The 20,780-nt window shown below is 43.3% G+C and overlaps 1 long non-coding RNA gene across 3 annotated transcripts in view; it reads left to right on the top strand.

Annotated features, from left to right (window-relative positions):
• LOC111145666 overlaps positions 1-16,283 on the top strand; it is a 31,329-nt gene extending 15,046 nt beyond the window's left edge. For 2 of the 3 annotated variants that reach the window (XR_002640491.1, XR_002640489.1), the window contains exons 3-5: positions 11,264-11,387; positions 12,386-12,680; positions 15,012-16,283. This is a non-coding gene — a long non-coding RNA (uncharacterized LOC111145666). The remainder of the gene's footprint in view (positions 1-11,263; positions 11,388-12,385; positions 12,681-15,011) is intronic. The other variant, XR_002640490.1, reaches the window with a different exon arrangement.
• Positions 16,284-20,780: the final 4,497 nt, after the last annotated feature.

Below are 20,780 nucleotides of genomic sequence, written 5' to 3'. Positions count from 1 at the left end.
ACATCAGGCTCTCTGCTCCACAGGGAGTCTGCTTCTCCCTCTGCCCCTCCTTCCATTCGTTCTCTCAATCTCTCTCTCAAATAATAAATAAAATCTTTAAAAAAAATTGAGTTTTAAAAAACAAATATTGGGGTGCCTGGGTGGCTCTGGGTTAAAGCCTCTGCCTTTGGCTCAAGTCATGATCCCAGGGTCCTGGGATCGAGCCCCGCATTGGGCTGTCTGCTCAGCAATAAGCCTGCTTCTCCCCCCACCCCCACAACCCCGCTGCCTACTTGTAATCTCTGTCAAATAAATAAAATCTTTAAAAAAAATTTTTTTTAAAGATTTTATTTATTTGACAGACGGAGATCACAAGTAGGCAGAGAGGCAGGCAGAGAGAGAGAGAGAGAGGAGGAAGCAGGCTCCCCGCCGAGCAGAGAGCCTGATGCGGGGCTCGATGGGACTCGATCCCAGGACCCTGGAATTGTGAACTGAGCTGAAGGCAGAGGTTTTAACCCACTGAGCCACCCAGGTGCTCCAAATAAATAAAATCTTAAAAAATTTATATTGATGTTTTCAAGCTGGGTGATGGGTAAAGTAGATTCATTTTTTAGTCTACTTAGTATATGTTTGGAAGTGTCCATAATAAAATTCTTCTAAAGTTTGCAATAAAGATTCACATATTTGTCTATGAGTGTGACTGCTTCTCTAGACTAGCTTCCTGTAAGTGGAATTCCTAAATGTAAGGAATGAGAATTTTTACCTTGACTGGAAATTTCTCTCCGGGTGTTTGTAATAAGAGGGTTGAGGACAAACTACCCCCAAATATGGTACCTTGGCAAACTGAATATTTTCAACAAAAGGAATTCGACACAAAGCAAGTGCAGAAAGGACTCTGACCTTCCCTGAGGTGAGTCATAGGCTCCCACGTGAGAGGTGCCCTCCCTATACCCAGAGGAAAGGAGCACCATTTTCTCCAAGACATGGGGAGGATTCTGAACCAATAGGCTTTGCTGTTTCCTCCAGTTTACTGCACTGAGCTCATATTCCTTTGTCCCATTCCATGTTCTATAAGTCTCTACTCTTGATCAAACAGCCTAAAACACTCAGACTTACCTGCTTCTTCAGGTGATTTCCTTTTGAAGTCTCCTGTGTTACATAAAACTTATGATAAATTCATACGCTTTTCTCTTGTTAATTTCTTTTGTTACAGGGCCCCCAGCTCAGAACTTAGGGGGGTAGATAAAAAAAAAAAAAAAATCCTTCCCTACAGTAGCAATTTACAAGTTTCCCACAATCCCCAAATACTTGTTTGATGTTTTAATTTCTGTTAATCTGATGGATACAAATAGTATATTATTTTATTTATATTTTTACAAAGATCATTTGAGAGAGAGTATACAGGATGGGGAAGGGTCAGAGGAGGAGGGAAAGAGAATCTCAAGCAGACTCCCCACCCAGTTTGGGGCCCCACTAGGGTTCCATCTTACAATTCTGAGATCATGACTTGAGCGGAAATCGAGTCAGATGCTTAACCAACTGAGCCACCCAGGTGCCCCAGTATCTTATCATTTTAAATTGTATTTCCCTGATAGTTGTATAGTTGAGCATTTTTCAGACCTTTATGTGCTACTTAAATTTCTCTGGAAAATTGCTTTTCATATTCTTTGCCCATTTTTGTCTTCTACTGATTTATAGTTATTTCATATTCTGACACTAAGCTTTTGTTATGTATGTTACAAATATTTCTTTCCAATTTATTCCTTATATTTTAATTTTTTAAAAGATTTTATTTACTTGACAGAGATCACAAGTAGGCAGAGAGGCAGGCAGAGAGAGAGGAAGGGAAGCAGGCTCCCCGCTGAGCAGAGAGCTGGATGTGGGGCTCTATCCCAACACCCTGGGATCATGACCTGAGCTGGAGGCAGAGGCTTTAACCCACTGAGCCACCCAGCCGCCCCTATTCCTTAAATTTTAAATTTGTTTGCAGACACTCTTGCATCCAGAAATTTTAAATTGTAATGTCAAATAAGTCTTAATTTCATTTATAGATTTTGCTCTTTGTTCCTTAGGAATGACATTCAAATCCCAAGCTCTTATTACTGATTAAAAAACAATTATTATTTTTTAAATTTTAAGTAAACTCTAGCCGGTGGGGCTGGAATTCACTACCCAGAGACTAAGAGCCTCATGCTTTAGAGACTGAGCCAGCCAGGCACCCCTCTTATTACTGATTTTAATAAGAATGCTTCATAATTTGTAATCAAATGTTTCATTTTTACAGGTAAGACTTTATTTCAAATGACATGGTTTTTCTTCCTTCAGTTGTTAGTTTGACCTATTTCTTTACCTTAAAACATCCTTGCACTCTAGAGTTAAAACCTACTGTCAATATATATTTTTTTTAACTACACTGCTTGATTCAATTTGCTCAAACTGCTAATATTTTATTTGAACCTTGCATCTTTATGCATAAGTGAAATGGGCTTCTGCTGTCTTTTGAGTTGTCATTGATTGGGTTTACTTCGGTAAGTCCTTAGTGAGGTACCAAATCTGAAATATGTAGGCAAATTGTTTTTCTTGTTATCCTTCCTTCCAGTTTAGGACTTTCTGAAGCTAGGACCAGCCCTCCCGACTCCCAACATACACACATATCCCAAGGCGCCCATACAATCCCAGTATGGGGATAATTCCTAGTATTTCGATCCTGCTACCAGGCTTACTGGTACTAAGGGTGATTGAAAGAGCACATTAATGATGGTTTTAGCTCAAAGAAATATTATTTAGTAATTGAGGATGTCGGTCAATAGCTGTGAGGCTCCCTCTCTGTGAGCCTCAATTTCCTTACATAGAGAACGAAATCATTAAAACACCTAAGACAAGTTTAGAGACGTGCATAAAATGTGTGGAAAGCAACAATGGCTGAGACAACACAAGTGCTAACGACTCTGGCTAGCACCATCCCCGCTGTCACTGCTTCCGCGACAGCAGCAGACGCGGGCGGGCGGCGAGGGCGCGGTGCCCACGGTCAGCAGCCCGACCCCCTAAGCCCTACTGCCGGGTCCTGGTCTCTGCTCTGACCCGCGTTAGAAGGCCCGTGCCTCCCTCGCGGCTGAAAATGAGAGGAATCCCACCCGCCCCACTGAGCGGGTGGCGGCCCAACCGCGTTCACCGACGCGAATGCCGGGAACCTATCTAGCCTCGCTCACAAGCCCGCGATGAGTGGCTGCTTTTATGACTGTTATTCACTTTCTCCGGGCCCAGCAACAAAGGTATGCCGACACAAGTGGCCGCCGGACAAGTTCCCGAAGTTATGGAAGAGAGCTGCACCAGCCCGCCTTCCAACCCCGGCCAAACTCCGTACGCGGCGCGAGAAACGAGACAGGTCGACTAAAATGTCCGTCCTGTGCGCAGGCGTAGCACTGGCGGCCCTGGCTCGAGGCCCCGCCCCCAAGCTCGCGCTTGTCCGTTCCCTCCTTGGGTTTGAAGCTCGGGATTGACCCAGAGGCGTTTCCGGCTCTGATTGGTCGAAGTGGAGTCACGAAGGCTCCGGCTCCTTCCGGAGTGTGTGTGTCCAACGGGCCTCAGTCGCCAGTCGCGGTTGGGAGGGCGCGGTAGACTCCTTGGCGCCTGCGGGCTGCTGCGGGCAGCACTGGCAGAGTGCGGTGGCTCTGGGTGGGCGGGGCCGTACACCCGCGGTCTTCTCTCCAGGCGGGACGAGGCTGTGCTAACGGGTTACTTTGAGAAGTGGCGGTTCTAGGTTCTGGTGTGAGACTCCTTCTTTGGGCAGTGTATTTGGATGGCTCAGAAATGGGCGCCGCTCCACTTAACCCCGAGTTCTCAGTCTGGAAAGGTAAAGACACTTGAATTGTAGGTAGTGATCTTTTACCCGTAAGGGGTTTTATTTTGGATATGTGTGCTTTCCTTTGAGCTGCTGGTAGTGGAATCAATTTTTTAAAAATCTCGAAATTATTTGAAAACGCGTGTTGAGGGACGCCTGGGTGGCTCAGTTGGTTAAGCAGCTGCCTTCGGCTCAGGTCATGATCCTAGCGTCCTAGGATCGAGTCCCACATCGGGCTCCTTGCTCGGCGGGGAGCCTGCTTCTCCCTCTGCCTCTGCCTGCCATTCTGTCTTCCTGTGCTCGCTCGTTCTCTCTCCCTCTCTGACAAAAAAAAAAAAAAAAAAAAAAAAGAAAACGCGTGTTGAAGGGAACAGAATGAGAGGGAAAGGGAGGAAGTCTTGGAAGCTTGCCTAATACCTGGAGGATTTCTAGACCGTGGCAAAAGGCAAGGTATGGGGCATCTGACCTACAAATAGATGCCAAAAATAATTTTTTTCTCTGCATTTTGATATTCACTAGTGTGAGTAAAAGATTCCAAATGAAAGTAACTTTAGGGTGAGGTTTGCCATGTTTATGACAAATAGAAACTTATTCCAGATACTAGAGGAAAATACGCATAGCGTGGAATGTTGAAGGCCCTGTGATGACCCCAATGTGGTGTTCACTTTAAGCAGGGAAAAGGTCCAGGTGAACTGAAGAAAATGAGTCTCTTTTTAAAAAAAAATATTTATTTATTTGACAGAGATCGCAAGTAGGCAGAAAGGCAGGCAGTGAGAGAGGGGGAAGCAGGCTCCAGGGGGAAGCAGGCTCCTTGCGGAGCAGAGAGCCCCGATGTGGGGCTTGATCCCGGGACCCTTGGAATCGTGACCTGAGCTGAAGGCAGAGGCTTTAACCCACTGAGCCACCCAGGTGCCCAGAAAATGAGTCTTTTTCCGAAGTAGATAAAGGTGGGGAAGATGAGACCCTGTAAGAGGACTGTGACTGTAGAGATGAGGTAATTGTGTATATACAGTGCGGAGCAGAATGACTTACTAATGTCAACAACCAAAATCCAGAGTAAAACAGTTGAACTGGGGGCGCCTGGGTGGCTCAGTGGGTTAGGCCTCTGCCTTCAGCTCAGGTCATGGTCCCAGGGCCCTGGGATCGAGCCCCGCATCGGGCTCTCTGCTCCGCAGGGAGCCTGCTTCCTCCTCTCTCTCTGCTTGCCTCTCTGCCTACTTGTGATCTCTGTCTGTCAAATGAATAAAATATTAAAAAAAACAAAACAAAACAGTTGAACTGCCTTGTTTAATCTGAAAAGTGGTATTGTGAACACTTTCTGACTTACTTTCACAAGTCCACGCTACCTAGACTCAATATCAAATTCTGACCCAGTCATTTTTAGGGGGAAAAAAATTGCAGACCACTCCCATGAACATAGATGCAAAAATTCCGAATGGAATGGTGGCAAATTAAATACCAGTGTCAACTGAAAAGAAGAGTACATTGTGAGAAGTGAGGTTTCTTTTGGGGGAATGCAGAAGTATTTTGTGTTTGAAAAGTGATATTGGTTGCCCAGAAGCACGGGTTTGATAGAAAATCTCTTGATTCTTAAAATTACTTCATTAAATTCCATTAGTTTGTGTGCCCGCCAGACATCTGTGTTTTCAGATTTATTTTTTGGATAAATATTTAGGTCCCTACTATGTTCTCTGTTTCTGGTTGGGAGCCTCTGTGTGAGTATTGAATATGGATAGGTTTAAGTTGACTCCTAAAAGAATTGAGGTGGATGAGTGGGTACACAGCCCATGGTAATAGGTGACAGAGAAGGGATTGTTAGGGCCAATTTAATGGTAAAACCTGTTTAACTATTAGGGCCTGCTTAGCCAGAGCAACTCCATATTGCCTAGGTAGCCATATTGTTGTTTACACCCACGGGCTTCATTCCAGGAATAAACGCCCCTGTAGTTCCTGGTATGGTTCCGGGTATCGATTCCGGGAATAAACTCCTTAACAATAGAAGTCACGTACCTTGGGTCTACGGTTATGCCCTATCAAACCAGCCTGTGAGATCGGGAGGGGGTCGCTCTCTTCGGAGGTGGCCCTGGCCGGTCAGTCTGACTTCTAATGCTTGGCATAGAATAAGGCTTTGCATAACTTTCACTTGCCTCAGCCTTGTTCCTTTGATAATGGACCCCAACAGGATTATACAGGGTTTTGCTGAATCCAAAGCCCCTACCCCTTCCTGATTCATTTTTTTTGTACCCCCCCGCACACACACTCCTGCTACCGCCCCCAAGCAACTTATTTTGGGAAAGACAGGCGGCCACTTGTATAATAGAAACTTTATTCAACCCTATTCAGGCTAGTAGTTGTTTTAATCAATCAAAAGTAAATTATCCGTACATACCTTTTGATTTTAATGTAAAACATGTCAAATGTGGGGGTGCTTGGGTAGCTCAGTTGGTTAAACGTCTGCCTTCAGCTCAGGGCATGATACCGGGGTCCTGGGATGGAGTGCCGAGCTGGAGGACTGCTTTGCTCTCTCTTGCTGTCAAATAAATAAAAATCCTAAGGAAAAAAAAATGTTAAATGTGTATTCACTTATGAATATTTTGATGTGGGACTAAGGCCTTGTTTTTGACTTTGGATTCAGTGTTGGAATATTTTGTCTCCCAGTACAAAGTACTCCCGTAAGTGCAGCTTCTGTAATTTGAAGTTTGTTTCTTTTTTTCTTTTTCAGTTTTTATTTAGGTAGTCTCTGCATCCAACGTGGGGCTGAACTCACAACCCCGAGATCAAGAGTTGTATTCTTTTCCACCTGAGCCAGACAGGCACCCCAAAGTTTTGTTTCTTTAAAGCAAAGCAAAACCTTAAAAACTGCTAGTAAAGCAATTTCAATACTCCTACATTTTTACCATTTTTACCATCCTTTTATGGTTGCTCACCCACACCTAATTTGACTACTGTGTGTGTGTGTGTGTGTGTGTTTTAAGATTTTTATTTATTTGACAGAGAGAAATCACAAGCAGGCAGAGAGGCAGGCAGAGAGAGGGAAGCAGGCTCCCCACTGAGCAGAGAGCCGGATGCGGGGCTTGATCCCAGGACCCTGAGACCATGACCTGAGCTGAAGGCGGAGGCATAACACACTGAGCCACTCAGGGGCCCCTTAAGTTTCATCAAATAGGTCTGAAGCATTCAATGTTGTTTTCAGAGATTCGGTAACTTACTTTTTGCATTGATCTGATTGGTTCATATGATTTTATTATGGAATCGAAACTGCAACTATGACAGCCAAATATGGGTTTGGAACAAACACAATGGATGCTTATTGGGGATGTACTTTAGCCTACGACAACAGACATGACCAGGTGTTCTGTGAGCACCATAGAGGAGCCTGCTAGCCACACCTGCTTGGTATTTCGTGGACCTCAAGTTAGTAAGTCCTGTTTGGAATGGAGACTGTCATTTAATCTAGCCATAGATCTAGGTTCGTATGATTTGGTTAAGTAGACATAGTTAGACACAGTTAAGAGAACATCTATTGTTTTGTGATGTTTACTATACACTGCATTAGCTTATGTAGCAATAAGCCAGAAAATTCTTGGTGAATGCAACTTTTGCTTTGGAACCCAGACTCTTATTCTTGGAAGAAAACAGGAGTGGTCACGTTATATCCTCCCTAGGCTGATATGCATGTGATGTGGTTCTGGACTGTTCACAGTGGTCACCCTTGGTCATTCCCTTTAAAAGTGTGATTGATTGATTTTTTAAAAAGATTTTATTTATTTATTTGTCAGAGAGAGCACAAGCAGGGGGAGCTGCAGCTAGAGGAAGAAGCAGGTTCCTTGCTGACCAAGGAGTCCAAAGCAGGACTTGATCCCAGGACCCTGAGATCATGACCTGAGCCAAAGGCAGATGCTTAATGGACTGAGCCACCCAGGCATCCCTAAAGTGTGATTCCTATAATGGTTTTCTCTGATCAGTGCAGCATATAGAAGTATGCTCATAGTTAGATGAACTTTTAGGTTATTCAGACCCCAAAGTTGGCTCATTGAAATTATTTCATTAAAGCCCTTATCTCTTCGGATGCCTGGCTGGCTCAGTTGGAAAAGCATGCTACTCTTTTTTTTTTTTTTAAAGATTTTATTTATTTACTTGACAGAGATCACAAGTAGGCAGAGAGGCAGGCAGAGAGCGGGGGAAGTAGGCTCCCCACCTAGCAGAGAGCCTGATATGGGGTTTGATCCCAGGACCCTGAGGCGATGACCTGAGCTGAAGGCAGATGCTTAACCCACTGAGCCACCCAGGTGCCCCAGATTAGGGCCTACTCTAATGATCCCATTTTAACTTAATTACTTCTTTAAAAGCCTGTCTCCAAGTACAGTAACATTCTTAGATACTGTGGATTAAGACTTTGACATACGGATTTTAGTGGAATATAGTTCAGCTCATAACACCAGTAATGCCTTCCCTCCGTTGTGACATTGTTCCTAGTTAACACTGGCAAGGTGAAGACATTTGTTTTATGTATTACCCATAGTTCTTAATTTTGTCCTTCTGTGTATGGTGAGAAATCATTCAATGCTTTGCTAAAATTTTAATCTTTAAAAAAAAAGAGATTGATTTATTTGAGAGAGAACTCTCATGTGCTTGCACGTGAGTGTGGGGGGAGGGGCAGACGGAGAGAGAGGAAAAACTCAAGCAGAGTCCATGCTGAGTTTAGAGCCCAATGCGGGGTTTGACCTCATGGTCCTGAGATCATGACCTCAGTCAAAACCAAGAGTCAGGTGCTTAACTGACTGTGCCACCCAGGCGCCCCTAACATTTTTATCTTTAGTTTTATAGTACCATACCCAATTATAAGTAGCTGTGGGTTGGAATTGATGGTGCAATTAGGAAGCATGAGGCCCAATCTTTGAGGCTTGGCTCTCACTCCTCCTCTGTATGTTCCAGGTGCCTGTTGTGGGGGGCTGTTCACTTTGTGTTTATTTGTATGTGAAGAGTTGGCACTCTAGGGGTGCCTGGCTGGCCAGTTGGTGGAGCACGTGACTCTTGATCTCAGGGTTGTGATTTCAACCCCCACGGTAGGTGTAGAGATTACTTAAAAATAAAATCTTAGGGACGCCTGGGTGGCTCAGTTGGTTAAGCAGCTGCCTTCGGCTCAGGTCATGATCCCAGCGTCCCGGGATCGAGTCCCACATCGGGCTCCTTGCTCGGCAGGGAGCCTGCTTCTCCCTCTGCCTGCCATTCTGTCTGCCTGTGCTTGCTCTCTCTCCCTCTCTCTCTGACAAATAAATGAATAAAATCTAAAAAAAAAAAAAAAATCTTAAAAAAAAAAAGCAAACAAACCGAAAAACAAAACAAAGAGTTGGCACTCTTAGTGGCATGTGGAACCACCCAAACAGTAGTTGACTTGGTATATTTTCCTAGGCCAGTAGTTTGGAAACTTCTAGAAACCTAGTTCCTTCCCTCTAAAGGATTTGATAGCTCTAAGTGTAGTCTAGGATTTTTTTTTCTTTTTCTTTTCCTGTTTCTTTAGACAAGTTTGCCAGGTGGTTCTGGGAGCTCTCTTACTACACGCTGAGAAACTCGTCTCTGAGAGCTCAGCGTAGATGCTGGCACAAGTACATGACTGAATCGTGTACTTGCTGACTGTACAGCATGGTGGTAACCTCGTGGGCTCAGGCATTGTGTAGGTACAATATTTGGGCACAGTAAAAGCCCAAGTGGAAAACAAGGGGATTTTTTACTGCAGTTTGGCATTACACAATGCCAGAATTTCAGTGGAATTTTCTTTTAGTGACATTGTTTCTGAACTGTTCGAGTTCTTTTTTTTTTCTTTCTTTTTTAAAATTTTACCTTCTTATATGGCTGCTGGTGGCAAATATAGGTCCTGTATCACTTCTTCTTTTTTGCCCAGTTGCATTTTCTCTTTCTCACTTCTTTTGTATCAGAAGAGTATTTCCTGGGTGTGAGCGTATTTTATAGTACTCAGACCGTCTTGGTAAAAACAAAAAGATAATAATAATAGTAAACATTCATTGAGTACTCATTGTACCGGGCATTGTTCTTTGTTCCTTATTTAGATGAATTCATGGAATCTGTTAAGACAGCCCTCAGTGGTAATTAATTATTTATTTATTTATTTAAGATTTTTATTTATTTATTTGACAGAGAGAGATCACAAGTAGGCAGAGAGGCAGGCAGAGAGAGAGGAAGAGAAGCAGGCTCCCCGCTGAGCAGAGAGCCCGACGCGGGGCTCGATCCTAGGACCCCGGGATCATGACCCGAGCCAAAGGCAGAGGCCCAACCCACTGAACCACCCAGGCGCCCCAAGACAGCCCTCAGTGGTAATTATTGACATTATCCCCATTTCATGAAGGAGAATATTTAGGCACAGAGAAGTTAAGTGATGTGCCCGATATCACACAGAAAATGGCAGAGCTAGGATTTGAGCCCAGCACTTTGGGCTCAGAGCCTCTGCCACAGCTTTTGTCAATTGTGTTACTTTTGTGTTAACTGTATTTTATAATATTGTTGCAATTTCAGTAAATAGGATTTCCATTTGCATTAAAAAGTCTTATCCTAATAGCTCCTAATAAAGTCTTCTCCTAGTTGTTGTGGGGGACCATCAAGTGGATTGCGGCTACGTAACAGCAATAGTTTGCTAACACATTCTTTTTTTTTTTTTTTAAGATTTTATTTATTTATTTGACAGACAGAGATCACAAGTAGGCACAGAGGCAGGCAGAGAGAGGGAGGGGAAGCAGGCTCCCTGCTGAGCAGAGAGCCTGATGCGGGGCTTGGTCCCACGATCCCAGGACTCTGGGACCATGACCTGAGCCGAAGGCAGAGGCTCTAACCCACTGAGCCACCCAGGCGCCCCTTGCTAACACATTCTTCATTAGGAGTGGTATTTTTGTTCCAGTTCACACATGCAGATGGCTCTTTCTTCAAACAAAAATTCCAAACCTTATAATTTCAAGCTTCATTTTCTATAGCTTTTAGTTAAATTCAGTCAGTTGCTGAACAGAAAAATGATAAGGATTTCAGTAGGTGAATTAGCACTGACTCTTCTTAGTCCTTGCTCTAGAACAGGGTTTCTCAATTTTGGTGCTATTGACACCAAATAATTCTTTCTTGTGGGGGACCGTCAAGTGGATTGTTGTGGGGGGCCATCAAGTGGATTGTGGCTACGTAACAGCAGGCCTGAATTCTACCCATGTCATTCTAGGAGCACTCTCTAGCCCTTCTCAGACTTGCTCAGGAGTGAGAACCACTCCTCCTCTCTGGTTACTTTATGGCATTTGTGTTGCTAGTTGCTGGAGCCTTGGTTTTAAATTGTGAATGACTCACCATTGATTTCCACTTTCACATCTAGTAAGACTAGCCAACCCGAAGTCATGTGCTTTTTGATCTTACCTAGGAGTTTTTTTTTCCTTTTCTTTTACATCTCTGTAGGAAGTTCGGGTTTGTGAATTTTAAATTTGCTCATGACCAGGGAAGAGCCTTGAGACTTAGTGAGACAAACGTCCTTGGGTATGAAATTAAATTAAGAAAACCGAAAAGAAAGGATGTAAGAAAGGTATGCAAACAAGTTTATTTGTTGATAGATACCTGTATATCTAGCCAACTTTGGGTCAAGAATGAGTCTCGGATTCTTACTCATGCAAGTAGTCTGTTACCATTGGGTCACTTCCTTGCACAGCGCAAACTTTGCATACATTACTCTCGCCCTCTGTGCTCGAGCTGCATGGCTCACCTCCCCTGTCATAATGTTCTTTGTCTCCAGGACTCATTCCCTGGCTACCTGCAGCCCATCCATAGAATCTCAGTTTAAGGGTCACTTCCTCAGGATCAGAAAAATTTTCCCTTACTTCCAGACTAGGTTAAGTCATTTTGGGGTGGGGGAAGGGTGCTTGGGGGAACTTTTTTTTTTTGAGAGAGAGAGAGAGAGAGAGTGTGTGTGAGCATGGAGGGGCAGAGGGAGAAGGAGAGAAAGAATCTTTAAACAGGTTCCACACTGAGCGTGGAGCCCAACATGGGGCTCAGTCCCACAACTCTGAGATCAGGACCTGAGCTGAAATAAAGAGTTGGATGCTTAATCGACTGAGCCACCCAGGTGCCCCTCTTCTTCTTTTTTTTAACTTTATTTATTTATTTTAAGTAATCTCTCCACCCACCATGGGGCTCAAACTCACTACCCGGAGATCAAGAGTCTCATGTTCATCTATCTGAGCCAGCCAGGTGCCCCTAGCTTAAGTCTTTACTGGGTGTTCTCCTTTCCCTTTTTACTTTTCCTTCTTGGCACTCACCAGAGTTTGTAATTATATGACTATTTGCTTAATAGCCTTTCCCCCCAACAAGACCACTTTCCTGACAGTTGAGGCCAAGTCTGTATTTTCGTAGAGCATGTAGCACGGGCCCTCACCCAGATATATGTTGAAAGATTTGTTAAATGAAGGAATATGTATTGCTTTTGACACCTTCAATTCCTGGAGAAGTATTTTTTCTCCTTTAGAGAACTTTAGATACTTCATTAGATCTGAACTTGGACTAAAAATACTCTTTTGTGTTATGTAGATCAGAATGTCAAAACACTTTTCGAGAACCTGCCTGACAAAGTCATTCAACATGAGTTAAAAGAAGTGTTTAAGGATGCCTTTCAAGTCAGATTGGTGAGCAAGGATGGGACGAGTAAAAGTGTATTTTGTACCTATATTGAAAAAGAATATATTTCTACTGGATTCAGACATAACAGAATTTCATTACATTCTCCTTAACTGCTTAAGGAAAGAAAAAAGAAGAGAAAAGAAAAGAAAAGAAAAGAAAAAAAAGAACCAACAACCCAGGAAAAATAGTGGCAAATTATAAACAGGTAGGTCACAGAAAAGGAATTTTCTTTTGAACTTAAGATACTTATCCTCACTCATACTAAAAGAATTATAAATTAAAATGCAATTTTAATTAATTTATTTAGATGTAACATTTTACCTATTAGATACTAACAATCAAAAAGTTATTCCACGGGGCGCCTGGGTGGCTCAGTTGGTTGAGCAACTGCCTTCGGCTCAGGTCATGATCCTGGAGTCCTGGGATCGAGTCCCACATCGGACTCCCTGCTCGGCGGGGAGTCTGCTTCTCCCGCTGATCTCTCTCTCCTCTCATGCTCTCTCTCTCTCTCTCTCTCAAATAAATAAATTAAAAAAAAAAAAGTTATTCCACAGTATCGAAGAGGGTTGGAGAAACTGGCATGCTTGGACATTGTTGGTGGAAGGGAAATTGCTGAAGTCTCTGTGGAGATGAGTTAGTATCTATCAGTTGTGTTGCTTGTACCATTTTATGGGGCAGTACGAATCCTAAGAATTTATCCCACAGATAGACAAGTGTGACATAATATATTACAGAGTTGGCTGATGCAAAATTAGAATTAGCCTGAATATCTATCAATAGAAAACTGGCTAAAATTTTCTGGTAGGTCCAAAAGACATTATACCATGCAGTTGTAAAAAGAAGTGAGACATTACTTTGTGTGCTGATGGGAAAGAAACTCCAATATAAAGGCAAAATATAGAACAGTGTGTATATGATATTCTCTTTTTTTATGTAAAAACATAACGGAGGACAAACCTACACAAAAATGAACTCAAAATAGATCAAAGACCTAAATGTAAGAGCTGAAACAAAACTATGGTGAAAACACAGGAGTAAATCCTTGTGATCTTAGGTTAGGGTATCATGCAGGCAATAAAAGATTGATAAGTTGGGCTTTATCAAAATTAAAAACATTTGTACTTCAAAGGACACTACACAAAAATCAAAACAACTCTGCAGACTGGGAAAAAATATGGCAAATTGTGTATCCGATGAGAGCCTTGGATTCGGAATATGTGAAGAACTCTCACAACTCAGTCATAAGACTACCCAATTGAAAAATGGGCAAAAAGCTTGAATGGGTATTGCTCCAAACAAAGTATATGAATGGCCAATAAGAACATGAAAAGATGCTCCAGGAGTTGGTAAGGAAATGCAAGTCAAAACCATGATGTGATTCCCACTTCCCACCCATCAGAGTGGCTGATGATGAGAGAGGCAGACAATAGCATGTGTTGGCAAGGTGAAGGGGACATTGGAACCCACATTCGTTGCCAGTGGGAATGTAAAACAAAATAGTGCAGTTGCTGGGGAAAACGGTTTAGCAGTTTCTCAAAATGTTAAACAGAGAGTCGCCATATGGTGCGGCAATTCTACTACTCGGTGTGAACGTAATGAAAACCTATAGCCACTCGCTTCTACACATGTTCAGATCACCTTCATTCGTAATAGCCGAAAAGTGGAAACAACTCCAAATGTCCACCAGCTGATGGATGGATAAATAAAATGTGTCATTTCCACACAAGGTGACATTATCCTGCCATAAAAAGGAATGATGGACTGACACATGCTACATCTTGGATGAGTCTGGAAAACATCAGGCCAAGTGAAAGAAGGCAGGCACAAAGGATTGCATATTCGTGTGATCCCATTTATCCGAAATGTCCAGAATGGGCAAGTAGCATGGTAGTTGGGCCGGGCCCTGGGAATGAGTTGGAGGGAATGAGGAGGGACTGCTGATGGATACTTTGGGAGAGGATAAAAATATTCTAAAATTAGATCATGGTGATGATTATAGAATGCTGTAAACATACTAGAAATCATTATATACTTTGTTATTATTTTGTTTAAAGATTTCATTTTTAAGTAATCGCTACACCCAGTGTGGGACTTGAATTCGCAACCCTGAGATCAAGAGTTACATGCTGGGGTGCCTGGGTGGCTCAGTGGGTTAAAGCCTCTGCCTTCAGCTCGGGTCATGATCCCAGGGTCCTGGGATGGAGCACCGCATCGGGCTCTCTGCTCAGCAGGGAGCCTGCTCCCCCGCCCCTGCCTGCCTCTCTGCCTACTTGTGATCTCTGTCTGTCAAAAAAATAAATAAAATCTTAAAAAAAAAAAAAAAGAGTTACATGCTCCACCGACTGAGCCAGCCAGGCATCCCTTACTGTACACGTTAACCAGATGCATTTTATGATATGTAAAGTACATCTCAGGCAAGCTTTGAAAGGTAGAGTGTGTATGTGTGTACATTTATATGTATGGCGTGTTGCCTGTAAGGATAGAAATTGGGCAGAAGGCACGCACACTTTACCGTATTCTTTTCTCTCTTTTGCAGTTTGAATCCTGCATGTGTGTCACTAATTCAGAAGATGAAAGGACTAAATGTTGACTCTTCGTTCTTCTCTCCCCCACACCATCTCCACAACTGCAGGATTGCATATGTTGATTTCAAGTCACAGGCTGATGCAGAAAGAGCCTTGGACTAGAAACAAGGAGCAGAGGTCAGTGGGCTTGCCATAGTTCTGGGCCACGCTGGAGAGAAAAGCCAAGGCCAAGAAGGGAGGGGGGAGACGCACAGCACATAGAGAAGTAAGGGATGTTAACGTGCTGTAGACTGAGGCTTGCCAGGGTTGTCAGCAGAGTCCCCCAGAGAGGGGCTTACAGGGGGAGAGGGACACTTCCATACAATGTCTCCCTGTATCAAAAATGTGTAAGTCATCCTCCTATCAAGCAAATGAGTAGTGTCCTAGTTAACTGTAACCACAAAATCTGCAAAAACATGGCACTTTGAGGTCCATCAGCTCCCCAAGAAGGGGATTCTGTTTGGACAGGTTCTTAAACCTGTGGTTTCAGAATTCGAGATTTAATTCTCTTCAAGTAGAGTTTTTGTCTGCTTTAAACCAGAGATCCCAAACCAGTGTCCCTAAGCTGCCTAATTTGATGGGTAGATGTGGTATATATAATATTTTCAGGAAAAAGAATTTATTATGTATCATGAAATTTCACATTGGTAGTATCCCTCATCTGCCTAATCTGATGGGTAGATGTTGTAGCTTATCTAGTATTTACAGGAAAAAAACCCAATCTATTACTAATATTTTTAAGAATCAAGGACTTTCAGGTAGAATTCTGGATTTCCAGCTTCTTTTGCTGGGGCCTCAAAATTGATGGCCTGGGGCTGCGTTCCTGCGTGTCTGCAGTCACCTGCACAAGGACAATCAGAGATTTCTTCTTAGTCATGCCCTACAGTCCCCAAGCCCCCACAATTTACTCAGTTCTCCCCTACTTCGAAGGAGTGAACTGCACACTTCCACTTTGCAAAAATAGAGTCTCTACGTTTCTCTTGCAAAGTAGTACTTTTCTATCTGTAAAGGTGACATTTTAATATTTCTTATGTGTTTGTGTGTTCCAAAAGTGGGAAAACAAAAGCTAAAACAAGAAAGCCATGTGTTTCAAGAAAAATAGGAACAAGCTTATTTCTTTGTGGAGGTTAAGAATGTTCCTACGTGTTTAATATGCAAAGTGTGCCGGTGTCGATGGAATTGAACCTCAGACGCCATTATGAAACAATCCACAGAAGGAACCATGATGGATATACTCAAAAGATGTGTGATAGGGGCGCCTGGGTGGCTTAGTGGGTTAAAGCCTCTGCCTTCGGCTCAGGTCATGATCCCAGGATCCTGGGATCGAGCCCCGTATCGGGCTCTCTGCTCAGCGGGGAGCCTGCTTTCTCCTCTCTCTCTGCCTGCCTCTCTGCCTACTTGTGATCTTTGTCTGTCAAATAAATAAATAAAATCTTTAAAAAAAAAGATGCGTGATAAAAAACTTAAACGAACTGAAAAAGAGACTGAAATTTCAACACGACTTACTTTTGAGAGTTAATAAAATAAATGCCCCCGCTAGGAAATGCAGTTATGTGTTAAGTAAGAAAATTGCCTGGGCATCGAAACCTTTTACAGATGGTCTAAGTTGTTTTTTTTTTTTAAGATTTTTTTTTTTTTAATTTATTTGACAGAGATCGCAAGTTGGCAGAGGGGGGTGGGGCGGGAAGTAGGCTCCCCGCTGAGCAGAGAGCCTGATGCAGGGCTTGATCCTAGGACCCTGAGATCATGACCTGAGTCAAAGGCAGAGGCTTAACCCACGAGCCACCCAGGCACCCCCAGATGGTAAGTTTATAAAGGAATGTCTGTTGAGTGCAGCGGAACAGAGACAAGCATTTGCCAGTCTAAGACTAAGTGGTAATACTGTTAAGCATCATGTTGACAGGCTCATGAAAGGGTCAATGGAGATAATGCCCTCCGAGTTGGCTATATTTATTTGTGCTGTTGATGACGCTTTCGATGGGATGGAAGAACTTTTGGACGTGGTTCCCATGTCAGGAAATGACTGACTTGTCTATATTTATTTGTGCTGTTGATGACGCTTTCGATGGGATGGAAGAACTTTTGGACGTGGTTCCCATGTCAGGAAATGACTGACTTGTCTATATTGGAGGAAAGTCTTAAAAAATTTAATGTAGCCTGGTCACAGTTAGTAAGCATTAGCACAGATGGCAATTTGGTACTGGTCGGTGTTGAGCAACTTGTTACGAAACTTAAAGCTAAAGTGTCCAGGCTTTGCAAAGACACAGAACTGAAGTCCATGCATGGCCTCATTCTCTAGCAGTTGCTTTGTGCTAAAAAGTTAAAAATGGATCATGTCATGGACATAGTGATTCACACCATAACCTAGATCCGTTCCCATGGCTCAGACCACGGAAAGTTCAGCGCTTTGTTCAATGACTTAGATGCACAGTATGGAAGCCTGTCGTTCTCCGTGGGACATAAGTGGCTGAGTCATGGCATGGTGCTCAGGTGGTTTTTCGAACTGTTGGAAGAAATTGATTTTTTCATGTCTTCTGGAGACTTGGTTCCTCAGCTCACCAGCAAAGATTGGGTCAAAGACTTAGTCTTTTTGGTTGACATTATGACTTACCTAAACATGTTGGAGATTTCCTGCAAAGGCACTCACAAGTAGTTACACAGATATACGATTCAGTTCGCTCCTTCCTGATGAAACTGTGTCTTTGGGAAGCTCATCTGGCAAGGAAGAAGCTGGCCCACTTCCCTACACTGAAATTAGTTTCTGAAAATGAAAGAGATGGCCTGAACTGTATTTCCCAAATTAGGGAGTTGAGACTGGATTCCAGGAATGGTTCTCTGATTTCAAACTTTACGAAAACCAACTGACGTCGTACAGCTCACCTTTCTCGATTAACATTAATACCATGAAAGAAGAGCTGCAAATGGAAGTTCTTTTTTGTTAAAGATTTTATTTATTTATTTGACACAGAGAGATACAGTGAGAAAGGAAACACAAGCAGGGGGAGTGGGAGAGGGAGAAGCAGGCTCCCCGCAGGGAGCCTGAGGTGGGGCTTGATGTGGAGCTTGATTCGGAGCTCGATCTCAGGACCCAGAGATCATGACCCAAGCCGAAGGCCGACACTTAACTACTGAGCCACCCAGGCGCCCCCAATGGAAATTCTTGAATTGCAGGGCAACACACAACTGAGGACGAAATACGATGGTGTTGGGATCCCAGAATTCTACAAGTATCTTGGGAACGGTTACCCTAAATATAAAAACCACTAAGCAAAGATTCTGTCCATGTTCAGAAGTACCTATGTTTGTGAGCAGCTCTTTTCTGTCATGAAACAGCATAAAACTAAATATTGCTCCTGGTTAAAGGACTCGGAGGTGAATTCCCTGCTACACATCACCGTGCAAGATTCCCAGCCTGTCCTTGCTTCACACCTTGGGGCTTAAGAAGGGACTATCAGGTGTCAGATTTCAAATCTAAGGACAAAAAAATTAGGAAACTTTAAATATTATTTCTACTTCCAAATTATATTTGTTCAGCGTCAAATTTAAGGTACAATCTCTGGGATCCTGTTTGTTTGTTTGTTTTTAAAGATTTTATTTGAGAGAGAGAGAGTGAGAGCATGAGAGGGGGAAGGTCAGAGGGAGAAGTAGACTCCCCACAGAGCTGGGAGCCGGATGTGGGACCCGATCTGGGACTCCGGGATCATGACCTGAGCCGAAGGCAGTGGCTTAACCAAATGAGCCACTTAGGTGCCCCTGGGATTCTGTGTTTGTATTTGTCAAATACGAAATAAAGTTTGATAATACCTTGGCAGTTTCTTTTTCCTATATTTGGCCTTTCTAGCCCTTAGAGCCTTTCAAGTAGATAAACCTCTGCCCTAAAAGCAGCCACACCTTTCCTAAAAGCACTCATGAGCCAGGGATGTAAATCAGGGAGGCAGCCGGATGGATGGGATGTTGAGATGCCTCTCACAGCTCTGTCCCCAAGGATGACAGACCTGTCACTCTGATCTTAGGACTCAGGCCAGGATACCCCCCCCCACCCCAGACAGCATGGGGTCAACATAGCCAGTGCTCACCCCTGGGCTTCTTTTTTGGTGTTTCCATTTTGGATTTACACATTTTGAAATTTCCACATTGGTGGTCAGCATTAGGACAAGTGTGGCTGGCCCCAAAGCCATTCTGCCTCCTGTAGGTGGGGATGGGTCACCCTGAGGGGATGCAGAAGGAGGCCCATAGCTACCATCAGAGTCTTAAAAGAGCGCCATGATCTGAAAGGTGTTTTTCCACTGTGAAACTGGGACATGACTCTCACTGTCACAGAAACTGTAGCTCAAAAAATCAGTCCAGTTATAAAAGTGATATATACTTATTGTAGCACATTTGGAAACTATATAGAAATAGGAAAATCTATAATCTCAACAACCAGAGGTTACCCCTATAAATATTTAGGTATATTTGTTTCTTTCAATTTCTTACGAATTATTTTATATGGTCAAATGCATTAAGTCTGAATCATTTTGCAATCTGCTGCCCTCCTCCCTCCTCCCCCACTTAACAGTGGAATCCTGGGGTGCTTGGCTGGCACTGTCGAGTCGAGCAAGAAACTCTTCATCTCGGGGTTGTAAGTTTGAGCCCCACGTTGGGTATAGAGATTACTTAAAAATAAAAAAATAAAATCTTAAAAACAAAACCAGGGAAATCCTAAATACCTGTCTGTCTTCCAAGCTCAAGGTGAGTTTATTTGATTGCATCAGGTGTGTACTGATGGGCCTTTGCCCACCAGCATGAGTTCTCTTGGCATCATATAAGCCATAGGCTTGATGTCCGGGTGTGGGATCTTTTTTCTGTTCTGCCAGGTTCTGACAAGGCCAGAGAAAAACCCTGCTGTCCAGGGAAGGAGAGGAAGGGTGCATTGATGACACTCAGGACAGCCTTTTTGGACAGAGGTTCTGAGACCATTAATGAGTGTGAAGAAACACCACTTTTTAGATCTGACCTTAATCTTTGCAGCGTTTGATGCCGCTGCTCCCCCTTCCCTCCCCTTGAAATCTCATTCCTATTTTCTCCTTCCTCTCTGAATTCTTCTTCTCAGGCCCTCTCCTTCCTCTGTCCCTTAAATGTTGATTTTCTTCCAATGAATTTTTCTCCCTACTGCTTACCAGTGATTTTTAATCTTTTTGAGTGGAAGGGGACAGGGAAGGTCAGTCAGGGCTCTCTTAAAGCAGCAGCTAAAATATACCAACCCTCTTCCAAGGGTTGACACATGTGTACCAAGCTAAACACATGTGTACCTACACCTGTGTTTTTATTACACTTTCAGAAGTCCCCAGACCCTAGAAGCCCACCTTGGGAACATCTAGTCCCATGGCTTAATTATGTGCAAGTCTTCCATCATGGAATCTCCAGCCCTGCATTTCCTTCTTCTTCTTTTTATTTTTTAAATTTCTTTTGTTATTTATTTATTTAGAAAGATTTTATTTATTTGACAGAGAGAGAGATCACAAGTAGGCAGAGAGGCAGGCAGAGAGAGAGGGGGAAGCAGGCTCCCCTCTGAGCAGAGAGCCGGATGTGGGGCTTGATCCCAGGACCCTGGGATCATGACCGGAGCCGAAGGCAGAGGCTTTAGCCCGCTGAGCCACTCAGGCACCCCCTTCTTTTTTTTTTTTTTTTTTAAGTTTATTTATTTGAGAGAGAGAGATAGAGAGTGAGCAGGCAGGAGGGGCAGAGGGAGGAGAGAGAAT

Source organism: Enhydra lutris, unplaced genomic scaffold (assembly GCF_002288905.1).
Source record: "Enhydra lutris kenyoni isolate GAN:26980312 unplaced genomic scaffold, ASM228890v2 scaffoldscaffold1, whole genome shotgun sequence".
NCBI classification, from domain to species: Eukaryota; Metazoa; Chordata; class Mammalia; order Carnivora; family Mustelidae; genus Enhydra; species Enhydra lutris.
Note: the sequence above shows the minus strand (reverse complement) of the source record. Positions and strands in the feature narration are given on the sequence as shown.